Source organism: Astyanax mexicanus, chromosome 9, assembly GCF_023375975.1.
Source record: "Astyanax mexicanus isolate ESR-SI-001 chromosome 9, AstMex3_surface, whole genome shotgun sequence".
NCBI lineage: Eukaryota > Metazoa > Chordata > Actinopteri > Characiformes > Acestrorhamphidae > Astyanax > Astyanax mexicanus.
Genome location: NC_064416.1, coordinates 25,827,235 through 25,844,474, shown reverse-complemented (window position 1 = coordinate 25,844,474; position 17,240 = coordinate 25,827,235). Strand labels below are relative to the sequence as shown.

Genomic DNA, 17,240 nt, shown 5'->3' with positions numbered 1-17,240 from the left:
CATTTCTGTCCTTTCTAATGCTGACAAAACAGATTGTGAAATGGAATGTAATATTCAACTGACCAGGTATTTGTGTGTGTGTAAATCATTTATCCAGTTTCTTCATGTGCTCTTGTACAAAAGCACACACACACACCCCACCACAATCAATACTACAGTCCCTCCAGCAAGCACAATAACCCAGCATGCAGAGCACAAAGACGTAACTGATCTTGCCACTGACATTAGTTAAATTGTGAATATTTTGACTTATTATCAATATGTAACAATTTTACAATCTTTGTAGGACTAAAAAAGTTTGTCCCGGGGGTTCACCCTTCATCTTTCTCTTTCCTAACAAGCAGAAGTGAGGCCCTGTCACAAATCTCTCCTCTTTGTAGTACACTTTTTAGGTTGTGAAACAGCAGGACATCCTCCCAAACAGTACAGCTCTGGAAAAAAATAAGAGACCACCTAAAATTATGAGTTTCTTTGTTTTAACCAAATTGAAAACTTCAGGAATTTGGGAGAAATGTTATCCATAGTTTATAAAATAAAGAACAATGTTCACTTTACTCAAAATATACCTATAAATAGCAAAATCAGAGAAACTGATTCAGAAACTGAAGTGGTCTTTTCATTTTTTCCGGAGCAGTACATGATATGTCTGATCTAAAGGCATTCAAATTCAACAATCTGTTAGAGAACTCTCTGGTTAACATGCCATCACTTTTCAATGATTTTTGTGTAAAAGTAGCTCTTGCAGTGTTGTTAAGTGGTTGCTAGGGTCTTGCTTTTGTATCCCAGCTGGTTGCTACACTATTGGTATGAGATTGCTAATGTGTCCCAGGAGGTTTGTATGGTGCTGCTTAGTGACTCCTAGCTGGCTAGTATGGTATCCCAGGTGGTATCTTGGGTGTAGCTAGGTGATTGCAAAGGTGTTGCTAGGTGGTTGTGAGGCAGTTGCTATGGTATCCTTGTTGTTGCTGTTGTCTCTTACGTGTTTTTTTTTTTTGTGGGATGCTATGATGGTTGGGTATTTCTAATATATTTGTATAAGTGTGACATGTAAAGGATGCTAGAACATCCACATAAATATGTTGGTTTATTGCGACTGTGAGTGCAATCAAATAGATGAGCATTGCAAAGCAATATTATCTAATTAAACATGACAGTTATATATTATTTCAGGGCTATTATTCTTTGCAGTCAGCAAAACATTCCATCCACATTCAGGCCAGGCCAAGCCAGGCCAGGCCAGGGTCACTTCAGCGGAACAGATCTGTGGTTCGAGCGTCCACCCATAATGCCCTTTTCCCAGGAAGTGTCACACAGCCCACACAGACATTGAAAGCCAGATCAGAGCAGGGAAAATCTGACCACACATTTCCTGTCATTGTGCCGACTGTGTATCACTGACTGCTACCCTTAATATGTTTCCAGCTCAGCTCAATTCAATATGCAACAGACACAAACACGCTGAAGTGCAGGACAACAATGATTTAACCCACAGCAGCCACGGTGGAGCAGATGCATGGGCACTGATGGTATTTGGTAATTTAACTCACAGACAGTCTGACCTATACTGTTATCAGTTACCTCTTTTACACCAACAAATTGCTGGTGCCAGAGCCAGGGCCGGTGTTCTGTCGAATTGTCCTACCTTGTTAAACCATGCTGTCCTAATGTATATTTAAGTGTAAAAATCCAAAAGAAGCCCTATTTTTGGGCATGTACCCAGTGAAATTCCAGTAGATGTACGTTATTAGATTTGGATTGCATAAATCATTGTATCATGGCAAAGTTGTGGCAAATATAGCTCATTACTAACTGCTTTTGTAATTATTTATGATAATAATTGTAATTTTTAGTTTCCATTTACACTTTTGTGCAATGACAGTGCGTCCAGGTAGTTTACATAAACCCCCCTAAAACAGATTAATTATAAATAAAAACACGAAAAATAATTCAATTGTGTAGGTCAGCGCATGCTCAGTACCTTAGGGAAGCATGTGGCGATAGGTAGGACAATTCCTGTGAACCTGTGAACCTTTAAATAACCAGCCCGTGTTTCCACTGCTTTAAGGAGTCACTCACTACGTATGTGAATGTGGGTGTAAACCAAAATTCGGGGGATGATTTGAAAACAACGTGGCGGAACTTGCTATCCTTGTTGGACCACTGTTGATTATTTTTAATTCATTTAGCTGCTTCTGCGTACAAAAATCACACTCAAAAGCACAATCTAATGCTTTTATGTTGTATTTAAATGTAGCTTATTTACAACTGAAATATACTGAAGTTGCTATGAGTTGTTCCAAAATAGTACATTTATTATGTATTTAAGTATGTATCTATTTTAATGCTAATAGTATGTACTTTTCAATGTTAAGTATTACATAAAATATAAAAATATATACTTAAATGTACTTTTTTTTTTACAAGGGTAGCCATGAGCACGCAGGCAAGTGTTCACAACTCATACAGGTGTAGGCATTGCCAAGTCATGAAAAGCCTGAAACATCTCTGTACTTGCTTGTACTGATTTAATACAAATTCAGAACACTATAACCAAATAAACCCCAAACATTTTAAGCCCTAAAATGTGAGGGCATGCAACCAATAAGCCCTTCCCCTTTTGTACACGGTTTACTACGATAGAGTGATTTTCTTTTACAGATGATACTGCAAAGATTCTTTGGAAGCTACAGACGTGCATTTCAAAGATGTAGTTATTCATTTTACAGTCACACCCATTATACACACTTTGCTCAGCATTTCTGATCTGTTTCATAACTCACCAAGTTCCCCTACTCTTCCCTAATCTTTGGCAAACACACACACACACACACACACACACGTCTCAGCACTTCTAATGTGTTTCACAACACTCTAGGTTCCCCACACACTCCTGTGCCAGTGTCCCTTTGGCAGTTTATCAAGCAGGATGAGAAGCATCTCCGGCTGATGTGGCCCCTGAACTTGAACATCTGCACCAACAAACCCGTCCCCTCTCAGTGCTCCACCACTGATAGCCATCGCCCCCATCACTCCCACACAAAGCACAACAGAGCTGCCAGCTTTCCTTCCAGTCCTCAACATGTGCACGCGTTTGCATGTGTTTATTCGGAAGACAGAAACGGATATGGCAGAAGAGTTAATCAAAGAAAAAGTAAGAGGAAAGAGGAAACTAACACACAGCGTAAGAAAGACAAACTGACAGACAGTGGGAGAATGGAGATGTTCAGGGTCAATGCGCTGACCACAAGGTCAATTTTTCTGTAACAGTAAAAGTAAATGATTGGCTTCGGTAAACCATAGTCGAGGGGAAAGTTCAGAGAGGAAGATAGGGGTGGGTGATGTTATTCTTAACTTAATAATGCCCAATATACTATTCTGTGTACATTATGGTCATCATCATATACCTTTGCTATACTGGACAACTACCTGTATTATAAATTGTAGGGAATGACAGTTCAGTGGTTACGGAACTCGATTGGCTTATGGTACTAAAAGGATGATATCAGGCAAGGGCGGGACTGGATGCTGCATAAACCTTTCCAGGTGTGTGTGTGTGTGTGTGTGTGTGTATGTTTGTGTGTTATTCATTAAACTTCATGCAATTTACATTTAGCAATTCACGGACATGACAAAAGTCTTGGAACTAATATTGTGTCTTGACTTTTGACTTTTGCTATTGCCCATGGAAGCTAAAGAACTCTGCACTGCCCTGCAAAATATACATGTGGAGTGTCATGCACTAAATGTGATTGTGATTTCACAATCACGATTAATTACACATTTTTTCTTTTTAAAATTTAAATAAAATATTTAATGTTAGATTGGCAAAATGAAATTGCATTATATTAGTGGTGTCAAGCACAATAAAATCATGATAAAAATGTTTAATGCTGGTACTATTTTAGCATTTTCTTCATTATACAAATCAAAATTGCAGGCTCTACTGCTGCTTTCCAAAAGCACTGCAGAAACTCCAGCTCTACACATCTCATTCTGATGAAAGGCTCACTGCACTGTAACAGTTTTTTTGACATTACGAGTGTGAATCTTTTCATTCAATTGCAAATTTCATTTTTAAATTACCATTTTCAACAACTCCTTATCCAGAATTATTTTGTCACTGGAATTAATTAAACTTCTGTTCCTTCCAAAAAGAAAACCCTTTGAAATATTGATTCTGTTCATCTAATCTATTTTATTTCTTTACTTTGTTTAAAGTATTTTTTTAGACTGAACCAACAAAACCCTTTTTACAGCATACCCTAAAAATCATGTATTCTTTTACTGTAGTACAAAGGCTTTTATCTTTCGCCCAGTTCTGTATTGACAGTGCAGGTGGTCATCTGAACTGAGGAGAAGGTAAATAACTGTATGAAAAGATAACCAATAAAACAGCATGTGAGAGCACACAGTGGTGTTTGCTGTAGACATTCTTGACCTCTGGTTGTCTCTTATCTCTCCACTGTTGCTTGAGAGGAGTTTCAGTAGGATCTCACACACACACACACACACGCACGCACGCACGCACGCACGCGCACACAGACAAATTACAGTAAGTACATGTACTAAATAAGAGAAAAAAACATATGGCCTTTACAGAAATGTGATGCCGATATTTGTGCTCACCAAAGGAACAAACAATGCAAATTAACAATTCAATATAAAACATGGCTCTTACAGTCTAACCAATTTAAATACAAACTTGCTTTGCTTTCCCAGAAAACTTCATTTCCTACTTTTTAAACTACCTTTTAAGTTTTTATTACATTTTATTAACTATTTTAATTTTTTTACTCTTGACCTCCACTAACACTTTTTATGCTTTTCTCTCAGCTGAGATGTATGATTAAATGCAGTAAGATGTTCCTTCCCACAGGATTCACCTCCAATCCAGATCTACTACTCAACTAATCATGGACTTCATAAGATAGTAATTAGATGGGGTATGGCTGATTAGGGCTGGGCTAAAGACTGCAGGAAGTTAGATGACCCTAAGCAGGCTTAATGATCACCATGTTTTAGATGGAACAAAACCATGTATCTCTCTTTTGATAGTTTTTCACTTTTTAGAATTATAATAGAATACAAAAGGGCACAATATATAATTTGAGGATCGCCTTTGCAAGGTATGCACATTAAATGCATGTCAAATTATATAAAGTATATCATGCTGTTTAATACAAAAGAAAATCTATATTATTGTTATTTTCCATGAATTATGTACCTAAAGCAGATTATATCTGTGCAATATCATTTATTTTACTCCAATTTTGGATAATTGAGTGTATTATTTTGTATCAGGACATCATCATGCTAGATCGCTGAACAGTAGTGAAAACAAAAATACAGCCAAAATTCCTGTTTTTTAAATAGCAAACATATATCACACAACAAATGGTAAGGACATGATCTGGCACAGTTAAACAATTCAGGTCAATATAATGCATTATAACTTAACCTAATAATAACTGCACAGGTAAACATATACAATGCTAAATATTATTTTAATCAATCTCACTCACAATGCATCCAGTTATCACCCAGCTCTGTTCACGCTGTTCAAGGGTAAAACACTTGACAAAAGCAACTCTAAACTTGGAAGACCTTTTTTAAATACTGAGAGCCGATATCTGAGGGTCAGTGACCTTTGACCAGAAAGGTCAGAGTGAAGAAGCTCTGCTTTCCTCGAACAGATCTTCTATATGTTAGAACAGCATTCAGATGTACACAGACACAAACCAGTGTGTTAAATCAGTGTGTCAATATGATTTGTGTGAATGACATGTGATTCAAGCACGTTAAAAAGGAAATAACATGTATTTAAATTTTAAAATGTTAGTTAGCATGTCAAGCTAACATAAATGATTGAGTTCAAATAAAAATAACTATTTAAAATAAATAAATAACTGATAGCAAACACAAAGGCATTTACATACAGAACTGTGCAGAAAGTCCACTTTATGGTAAGGGTAGAGGTCTCAAAATCAAGGCCAAAAAAAGTTCATCATCTCATTCACATTCTGTGCTACTCTATGATCTACGATTCTGCCCCAGTAACACCTGCTCATGTCATACTCTCTGAGGATCAGGATAGAACATTCTAGTATAAACACACCCAAGAAGTATTCAATACAGAAACTCTCAAAAAAAACCCTACAACTATCTTTAGCACAGAACAGGAAAAGGCTAAACAAATACACATCAGGATGCTAAGTAACAGGACATCAAACTTAGTATTCATTACATCAGCTTTCAGTCTGACTAATCAGAGGCACATTTTACCACCAGGAATAAATGCAAGTGGTAAAATCTTATCAGAACATAATCTAGATACTAGTTGAACGAAATAGCCAGATGTAGAGACCATGATTATATTTATCATAGTTATAGTGGTGTTGATAACGCAGCTAAAGTATTTAATCTCCCTCTCAGAAAGGTATTACACATATTGGTAATTAGCAAAGTACCTGATTCCTGAGACAAGGTTTTACAATAGTCTGGAGGTAAAGTTTTGATATAAATTTAATTTTTTATGCATTCACGATAATCAAAAGAGGTTATCTGCTTTAATTGAAGTAATTGTCCCTAGAGTCCAGGGAAGGGTTTCTACTGGATTTTGGAGCCAGTAAAAATGCGGAGCATTGCTGTAAAAATGTGTTCACATGCAGCAACAAGAGCATTAAAGAGGTTATCAGGTTGGATCATCGTAGGGTTGGGTTGGTGGTGGTGGTAGTGCACTTGCACACTTGTCAGTAATGTGTGCAGCTTAAAGTAGCTAAATGCATACATTAGTAAGCTGTGTCCACAAATATCTTAACATACAGGGTCAGTGTCCCAGAGATGGAATAAGCCGTTCAAGGCTATGCTTCACCCCTGTCTGGAAAACTGCTCTATATGGTATTTTACAATTAGCATATTTACACATAAAAATTTATTAACTTTCCAGTAGTGCACTAAACGGCCATGTGTGTGGTTTTGAAACTGGTACTGAATCTCAGTATACCCCTTTCAGTTCAATTGATTAAGCAGGATAACCCTGTTGATAAACAAGTAAACTTGTTCCTGTTCTAACATGCCTGATTTTCTTCAAGATAGAGTTTAGACAGTCACAGACTCAGTTGCTAGGAAAACACTGTCCAATTCAGGTGGACAATAGGACTAGAGTTAAGAGTTGACCATAGCTTGGCAAATCCAACAACAATAATCAATGATTGCACCAATCCCTGTGCTAATGAATAATAATGATAATCAAAGTAAGAATAGGGGGGAATAAACAAGGAGACTGAAATATAAACAACTGTTTTTATTGAAACTGGTTCTGAATTTCAATATACTCATTTTCGTTTAATTGATTTACTGAGACTTCATATTGAAAAATATGTTGTTGTTCTAACAAACCTGATTCTGTTCAAAAAGGAGCATAGAAGTTAATTGAATTAACACACACAGTACTGTCCAATACAGCTGGACAACAAGACTACATTTAGGGACCAGAGCTGGAGACCTTCAAGACTTGGAGACCACTCCATAAGAGTAGGGCTGAAACAATTATTCAATATAATCGGCAATGTTAATTATTTAAATGTGTTTATTATAAATTTCATTATTGATTAATCGTTCATTTGTGACAGTACTGCACTACATGAAGTGCTGGGAACAGAAACACATGAGGGGTAAGATGGGTTATGGGCTCACAGTTTACACTCAGCTTGGTATGTGTCTCCAAAAGTGCCCAAACACAACAGAATACATGTTTACTCACTAAATATCAGTACTTTCTATGTTTAAATAACATTTGAACATTTACATGGCTTTTAAATCTCATGTTAAGCTGTTTCTCTTGTTTTTAGAGATGAAGGACATGGCAGAAACAATTATAGAAACAATTATCATCAGATTAGCTAACAAATCCAGAGAGAATAATCAATGATTGCATCAATCACTGTGTCAATGAACTTTTTACTGTAGTTTTTACTGTAGTTTTTACTACCCCCCCCCCCCCCCCCCAAAAAAAAAACAAAGCCCCCTAACTTACACTCACCAGTACAACACCAACAGCACCAACCATAACAACCTGGGTGTAAAATAACTGGGAGGTTACTGGGAGGAGGACACAGTGCTGAACCTGTGAGATAAATTAGTGTCCATGTTTTTCTTAATTTGAAGGGAATATCCCAGACTGGTGCAAAATACTCCCTGTTACAGAATTAATGATTAACTAACAGTGTTAAACAAACCTGACCAGGACCACTAAATCCCCCTACAGAGCAACATCAGCTGCACCTTTCTCACTAATTAAATCCAAAACACAGGTTTAAACTCTTTAAACAGGACAGAGTACACTACTATAAAACCACTATTATCCTACCTTAGAGAATTCCAGACTTCCAGTCGGCGTTTGTCTTGATGTTGAAACAAAAACCAGGGCTCCAAAAGTCGTTTGTGACGCTGAGAAATGTAGATTTCACGCTCAGGTTCCCTGAGAGAGTAAATTGTGTTCAGCGGTGCTGCTGACGGTCTCCAGCCGCCTGTGTGGAGACTGACCACCAGACTGAAGTCAGTCAGCCCCCCTGTCCGCAGCGCGAGCGAGCGGGAGGGTCTCTGTAACCGCTGGATAATGAAAAGTCAGCAGTGAGGGAGTGTATCACTACAGCACCTCACAAACAAAACACACCTAAAAACCCTGACAGAGAGGAAACCACCACTGTCCGACAACTACACTGTGGAGTCCTCTCCTGATGAAAACCAGTTAAAGATCATATTAATACATTTATAATATATGTGTATATAAATATAAATCTTAAGCAATTTCATACTACTACTTTTTGTTAAAATGTTAATTAAATGTATCAATCTAATTATTTTTATTTATCCTATATATACATTCAATGGGCGATTCCACCGAATGGGTGCCATTTGCTTGTTGTAAATGATTCCCCCAAAAATTGTATAAGAAAAAAAAATAAGGTCTAAGAATGAATTTAGGTAACAGGAATGAGTGTTTAAATTGACCTTCTCATTGATAACTACAATAAAATCCAATATACATCGAAACAAATGAGGGAACTTAGTTTTTCAGAAGAACAAACTGATGTAACTTCCTGTTGTAGATGTGACTTATAATGTTTTAATGTTTTAGTGTAATATATTTATAATATGCAGACCTGTTTTTACTATTCACTTGCAGACTCAGTGGGAGGTTAAAAAGTACATTTTTAAATTATTTATCGAGTTTAGTTTTTTTTAATAATAAACCTGTTAAAACGTGTAAATGAAAACTAATATTAAAATAATTCCAATATGTCCCAGTGTGTAGCATTAGTATATTTGGATAGCATAAAGTGATAAGTGAAAATATACTAACGCTACATACTGGGACCTCTACTAGGAACATTCTCTAATGTGCTGCTTCCTATGCATTTTTACAGTCAAATATACACTAGGATAGCACGATTTGAAGGTACCAGCTCGACAGAACAGGGGTGAAGTGCTGTGTTTGCCACTCCTCCAAGAAGACAGTGTCCCAAAAGTTGAGCAACTGAGAAGCGGTGCTGTTTGGAGTTCTCATTTATGTTTTCAGTTTTAGCCACACCCTCTCTAGAATGAACAGGCACCCTTTTAAGGATTTTTCACTCCGCCCTTCAACAGCCCGAGTCAGCAACACACCTGATCCAGATCAAGACTTTCACTGACACGTGAACCTCCTAGACTCAGGTGTGTTAAATCTGAAATCTGTACCCTCGGTACTGATACTGTGCTAAAAAAAATTTTTTAATTGAATGCATGTTGTTCTGTTTTATTTTCACAAATAAGGAATCTGCTCCAGGTGTTTAAACGGAAAGTACTTTAAAGTGAGTGTTGTGTACATTGTTTAAAGTGAGATCTTTATTTTAGAGAGTGAACACAGTGTCGGCTTTTAAAGGTTGGTGAAATCACAGCTTAAAGAAAGTAGCAGGGAGTTTACAATAAAGAGAGGATGGAAAAGCTTACAGCACCTGGTATTCCCAGGCGGTCTCCCATCCAAGTACTAACCAGGCCCGACCCTGCTAAGCTTCCGAGATCAGACGAGATCGGGCATTCTCAGGGTGGTGTGGCCGTAAGCGAAGATAGACCTACTAACCAGACTCTTTATAACACACTCACAGACTCGACTATCTCACTGTCATATAAATACTGTTTCTGATATTAAAAAAAACTGCTCTACAGACTAATAAATGGACCGAGACACAAAATTAAACCTCTGTTTAGCTAAAAAAAAAACACTACCTAAAACCTGCAGGAGGTGGAAGTGCAGGTTGCAGAGACGCTGGTAACATGGGAAAGACCGCACTGGCGTTAAGAAGCACATTTTGATGGGTGGCACTACTCGACAGAACACCGGTTTGTGGAGAGACTACCCCCTCCTATCTCCTCCATTATATTAGAAAATGACTGCAAAACGCTAGAGGGAGCCCGTCAGTCAGACCTACATAAATAAAGGTGAATGGAGATAATAGCTAAAAATTCAGATAAAAAATAGTAACTAAGCATTTGACTATGATGTTATATTATTGTTGCAAATAGAATAACGAGTTTTGATATAAAAGCAAATAAAACTAACCGGCGTGTTTCCATTTTTCTACAGTAAACTGTTTTTAGGCAGTAAAGACGCTGCATTACTGATACTGCGAGCTGATTGGTTGGTGAGCTGATGCTGGAGATACAATCAGAGCTCGTTTAAAGGGCTTAAAACTGGAGTTTAAACATTTAAAATTAGGTATTTTGCACATTTTATATTGTTGTGTTTGAAAACAATAAGTAGATTTTATTTCAGTATAAAATTATCAAACATTTATAAACTTTGATTTTACTCAATTTCTACTTATTAGTAAATGGGTGTATTCTCCTCTCTAGAGACTCTGGTTATAGGAGCTGATGGACTCAAGTGGTGGAAACTAAACTCAGGTGTGTCAGATTTTAAATCTCCACTTGTAGAACCTCAGGAACAGCAGAGAGTACCTGTACTTTGCTGACAAAAATAATTGAATGTTTGTTGTTGTTTTTTTTATTTTCACAAATAAGGAATCTACTCCAGATGTTTAAAGAGAAAGTACTTTAAAGTGAGTATTTATTGTGTACATTGTTTAAAGTGAGATCTTTATTTTAGAGAGTGAACACTCTGTGGGCTTTTAAAGGTTGTTGAACACAGCTTGAAGAAAGTAGCAGGGAGTATAAAATAAAGAGAGGATGGAAAAGCTTACAGCACCTGGTATTCCCAGGCGGTCTCCCATCCAAGTACTAACCAGGCCCGACCCTGCTTAGCTTCCGAGATCAGACGAGATCGGGCGTTCTCAGGGTGGTGTGGCCGTAAGCGAAGATAGACCTACTAACCAGACTCTTTATAACACACTCACAGTCTCGAGAATCTGTCATATTTATGTCTTAGTGTTTCTGATAAAAGAAAAATATCTCTACAGGCTAATGAAAGGATCCTTAAACCTCTCTTTAACTTACCGCCAAAAACAGAACGAGAAGTAAAAAGCTCCCTCTGTGCCTTTCATCCAGTTGTTTTCAGTTTCAGTCACAACCCCTGCAGAATGAATAGGCTTCATATCTACAGCTACAGAAGGTTATCTTTTTTCATTTCAACACAACTTGTGTTTTCTGATCACTGTGATTCCCTCCTTTTTATCTTGGAGTATCAGTACAGAACAGATTCATGCTCTCATAAACTCATAAACTTCAGCTTAGAAAGAACTCAGATATCAAAGTGGCTAAAGAGCAGGACAGACATAAAAACATGCAGGACAGAGGAGTCCTGAAAATAGACCCTGCAGTCTGAGAGGTTTGCAGGATGTCCTGTTAACTGTAGGCATGAAGTTGCATTTAAAGCATTGTCCACAAGAGGGCGTGAGATACACATAGAATAATGCTACCACTTACAGAGAAATATTTTACTTTAATCTGGTTTTCTATGGTTTTATAAAGAGCATTTGTGATTGTATTTGTATGTTTTCTCATGATCAATATACTGCAAATGACATATATGCTTGTGACGTAGCATTATTTGTATTTGTTTTATTGCCTTCCAGCATTTATCCATCTACCTGAACACCTTCATCCAGTCACCTTCAATCCTGTTTTGGGGTCAGTGCTAATAAAAAACATTGGTTTCCAATTCACACATACCAAATTGATAAACTGAGTGTTTAAACAGGCTGAGTGTTAATTCTGCCCAGTGTCTTCTGAGCACAAAGGCTACGTTTACATTACCAGACTGAAGTGACTCAAATCTGATATTTTGCTCAATGTGGTTTAGACCTGTTTTTTTCATGGCTGTGTGAACATGCCAAATCCAAGTCTCTTATTTAAGATTTAAGTCACTTATATATGTGCTTCTCTCTCATACCCACACATCTCTACGGCAGCTGTGCAGCTATAGCTGCAAAAACAGCAAAAGCAAACCACCTGGCCTTTTTTCACCTCCTCAACCTGAGCATATACTTTAGATCAACTGTTTACTCTACACTCAAGCAAAAGATGATCCACGTATGAGGTGCTAACACGTCCGCTTCCTTAAATAAAGCTTTGAGTTGTCTCTCAAATATGATGTTTTTTGTTGGTGGTGAAGAAGGCGATGTTTATACACATATCAATGTGCGCGCGTGAGATGTTTCAGGGACAGATTCATTCACAGTGTCTTCCAGTATCAGGGTTAAAAACACTGCTGTAGCAGATTACACAATATCAGGCCTAGGATGCCTTTTGTTTTGTCTTTGTTTTGTGTCCTCTTGTCTCTTGTTTCTTCTGGAAAGGGTGTTAGTGTAGATTAGGATAGACTGGAAGCCAGTGGAACAGTGACTGCATGTGTGTGATATTCTGTCTTCTGCATTGCTTTTAACATCCTTGCTGCAGCTGATGTGATTTGGTCAATCGCCTTTTTTAGCAAACCTAGAAAACAGCGACTACCTGATCAGGTACAATTTAATGATGAGTTTAAAACCTATGGTATGATTTTAAAATGTATACCCAGATTACATGTGTACTTTATTATTTAACTTAATTTATAGAACTTTTGGAACTGCAGTGGACCACTTAAAGTTTATCAGTGGGCTTGTACTTTATTTGTGTGATTCTGAACATGTAACATCAGTGTGGGGAAAAGAAACATTCGTTGTCTTGTCCTCTACATTGTGTTTCCTCCCTCTATCATTTTACCTCATTTCCTTTTCATTCCCCCATTGTTTTCTTCCTAATCTCGTGTCACTGTGCACTCTGGAAAATCCAGTGGCTGTCCAACAAGTAACACTGTAAGGGAAAGATAAAGGAAAGATTGTTCCGACATTCCGACTTAGAAAGCTCTGCAGCAGACCACTTAAACAGACTGTGCAAAATACAGTGCCTTTTAATCATACAGACTTAAGATCATACAGAAATGTATTAAGTTTCTAGATTTCAGATTTTCTAAAATTATTTTAATTACTGTGATATTTTATCATGGGAGGATGGACAGCGTAGGCTTTTTTATCTCAACAAAAAGATCCGGCTATTGCAGATCCTAAGTGGCTCAGATTTTTGTTGCTTAAATGAATTTATTAACAAATTATGTGTTAAATGAACTAGTGTAATTAGTATGCAAAAACATACATTTCAAAAATGTTTATTATAAATATTGCTTTATTTGCATGCTCAGCATGAATCTTAGTGCTACAAAATAAATTAGAAAATACAAAAATCCTTCTAAATTGGACAAAAAGGTCCAATCTCTGAATGTAAATACCCATCACTTTATTGGATGTTTTTAAATAGCTTAGTAATGTTATATTAACAGCTGAATGAATAATTAAAATTCATTTATTAATTTAAGTCTTTGAGACAATATAAAACAAATGCTGATATTTAACTTTAATTGTAGGTTAAAGAAATAGGCCAAATTCCACATGTGCCCAGCAAATATAGTATAAAAAAACTAAAAACTAGACTTAAATTACCCCTGTCTTATATTTTTTGGTATGTGTTGCAGGCCTGAATGCAGGAGTGGATGTTAATCTGATTAAACATGAGAATAATGTTTCGTCCAGCAGATGGCACAAGCTGTTTTACAGGAAGCTATCAACCCAAGCCATCAGACAATTGCTGACATTACTGATATAATTATTTTTTAAAGATATTTCACACACACACACATTTACACCAATGAATACATTCCTAAATTTAACTGAAATTTTTAATTGACATGTTTCAGGTCTTCAGCGTCACAATAGTCGTATGAACCGTCTTTAAATTTTAAGTAGCCCTGGGTTTTAAAGTGGTTTGAGACATATCTTAAAATGTATATTGTGTGATTCAGTGCAAAAAAGAAGTGATGTGATCTGTTATAACACATCAGACGTAGATGTATCACTTGCATTCCTGTTATTCTTGTTCTTATCACAAATCTTATGTGTGCTCTTGTTTTTATTATTCTGAGGTGTACACACTTTGCCTAGGCCTGAAATAAGACCCAGACCTCAGCTAGTGTCTTGAAGCATCAATGTCACTGTCTACAATCAAGCAAGTATTACATCGGTTTGTTCTGAGAGGCTGTCGTCCAAGAAAGAAGCCCCTGCTTCAAAACCAACACCTTTAAGTTTATCTAAAGTTCTTGGAAAAAATGATCCTAAAGGAATTTAATAATCAGATGGATGAGTCAAACATTGTCACAATCACCTTAAACCCCCTGAAGATTGTACCAACTGTTAAACATGGTGTTGGCAGCATCATGCTCTACGGCTGATGCCAGTAGTTTTGGATCCATACAAAAAGAGATAAAACAAATCTGAAAAAATACTGTCTCAAAATTCTTAAGCATCATATGGTTGAAACATGGAAACTACTGGTTGTTCAAACAGCACAATGACCCTAAACAATCATTAAAGCTGGATTTAAAATTGAAAAAGCAGAGAAGCTTTAAGCTTTTGGAAAAGGCATTTCTAATGTCTAATGTTGTAAATTCCCTATGGCTGAAACATTAGTACGTATTAAGGGAGTATGGGTACCTTTAAAAACAACCCAATTTGGTTTATTATTGGATTACTATAATGGAACGTAAGCTGGGATGTATGACTAAGAGCTCCCTAAATGCATAGATGCCTTTTACTGTTGTTGTTCTCATTCTATGAGACACTATTACCTACTATTACATTCTTCGTTGAAATACACACTTTTATAGAAAGGCACTGCTGTAACATATTAAATTTGATCTTCTTGTATTATATTTTCATCATTTTTCATCCTGCTACTATGTTTATAAGCAGTTGTTAGCACTGGATGTTTTTTTGAGATGGTTATGCATGATGTGAATCCCTTCTGATGTCTTTTTTGGCTGTCCTGGTCGATTATTTGAAGAATTTATTAACCCATGCATCCCCTATTGCAAACTCTAGCTGAAACACTCAAATGTCAGAGCTCGTTTAAGCATTTTTATTTTCATAGTCACATCTAAAGAAAATGATAATGGTAATTGATAAAAAAATGATAATTCATTATGAACATAATGAATATTTATATATGAGTGATACATCATGTATCTGTCATTATGCATGTCTCAATAACCTAACTAAAATAAAAACTGGTTTGTTGAGGAAAAAGCTGCCTTGTCAGACTAATGCAAGTCACAGGGCAGAACCTTCACACAGTGTTTCCAGGAAGATGAAACAGTTGCTGAACATCCCTGGACTTTAATCCTGTCAATCAACTTTAGGGTTCACTGAAAGCAGCTGTGTAGAGCAGTGATTTCCATATGGTACTGCTTACCTGCACACACCATTCAGAGTCTTGTAGAACTAAAGTCCAGGATGCACACTGTTTTGAAGGCCAAACAAGGAAAGAAGGAGAAAATACCTAATTAGGTGGTTTACACTATTACTCACCCTAATGTCATCCCAATTCAAAAGGTTCCAGGTTCTAAAGATTGATGTAACATCTCTCAATGTGCTTAAACCGTCTATAAACGGAAGTGTTTTAAATGTTATGTCTCAAAAACCAATGCATTTACTTACTCACCTTACTCTCCTTATTTTCCATGGTGAGCATTGTCTTTATTTACAACAGCAGATCTGTTGATATAGAATACAACCACACTGATAATAAACATACAAAATTAGAAGTACAGCTCAGGCACCACTTAAGAAATGATGGGTTTCTTTGATTTTACAAAATTGAAAACCTCTGGAATATAATCAAGAGGAAGATGCATGATCACAAGTAATCAAATCAAGCTGAACTGCTTGAAGTTTTGCACCAGGAGTGACATGAATCTATCCAAAAGCAGTGTAAAAGACTGGCGGAGGAGAACATGCCAAGATGCATGAAAACTGTGATTAAAAACCAGGGTTATTCCACCAAATATTGATTTCTAAAACTTTATGAATATGAACTTGTTTTCTTTGCATTATTTGAGATTACGTGAAAGCTCTGTACTTTTTTGTTATTTCAGCCATTTTAAATTTTCTGCAAATAAATGCTCTAAAATGACAATATTTTCATTTGGCATTTGAGAGAATTGTTGTCTGTAGTTTATAGAATAAAACAACAATGTTTATTTTACTCAAACATATACCTATGAATAACTAAATCAGAGAAACTGATTCAGAAACAGAAGGGATCTCTTAAATTTTTCCAGAGCTATATAAAATGCTCTGTTAGAGGGTGTCACAATAGAAAGAGGAGAATTGTGTATGAACATCAGCTTTACAAACACAATATCACTAATAAACTCCGCCTTCCAATTAAGAGGAGCTGAGTCTATGGTTTAATAAGCTCAACTTAAAACATCCAAACAGACATTTATACATCTGCTCTTAACATTTTGTGGAGGGGAAACCAAGAGCTTCACAAGCTTGAGTGATGAATCCATTTTACCAAAGCATTGCATCATACCAATCAGTTATTACATGGGTCTTTGTTTCTACTCTCATTGTCCAGCTATTTTTTTAGGTCTATTGATCTTACAGGAGCACTTTGTAGTTATGAAAGCGCAGCGTAAGTTCTACTATAGACTCCAATGCTACGTCACCTAATTACCTATCCAATCAGATTTTCTCTTCTGCTTTAAATAACGATCACTCATTCAGTACCTTGCTGCATTTCAGACGCTGTTGGTCGCTCTTCCCCTCCTCCCTCCCCGCCGCCTCCAGGTTGGTCCCGTTTGGTTGCCCGGGGGTTGGCTCCGCCCTGTCTTCAGTGTACGACAGGATCTGCAGAGCCCAGATGTATCAAGC

At 36.8% G+C, this 17,240-nt stretch overlaps 1 protein-coding gene and 2 non-coding genes across 3 annotated transcripts in view; all 3 read right to left on the bottom strand.

Moving 5' to 3' along the window:
• The window catches only part of ripor1 (RHO family interacting cell polarization regulator 1), a 96,413-nt gene extending 86,905 nt beyond the window's left edge, over positions 1-9,508 (bottom strand). The window contains exons 1-2 of the mRNA XM_015607589.3: positions 9,465-9,508; positions 8,369-8,610 (exon numbers count right to left, since the gene is read on the bottom strand). The gene's annotated coding sequence lies outside the window, so the exon portion shown is untranslated. The remainder of the gene's footprint in view (positions 1-8,368; positions 8,611-9,464) is intronic.
• A 475-nt stretch (positions 9,509-9,983) lies between these two features.
• Positions 9,984-10,102, bottom strand: LOC125804656 (5S ribosomal RNA). Its single transcript, XR_007440814.1, has one exon. It is a non-coding gene; the product is annotated as a 5S ribosomal RNA (ribosomal RNA).
• Positions 10,103-11,233: 1,131 nt separating this feature from the next.
• Positions 11,234-11,352, bottom strand: LOC125804633 (5S ribosomal RNA). Its single transcript, XR_007440792.1, has one exon. It is a non-coding gene; the product is annotated as a 5S ribosomal RNA (ribosomal RNA).
• Between the last annotated feature and the right edge of the window lie 5,888 nt (positions 11,353-17,240).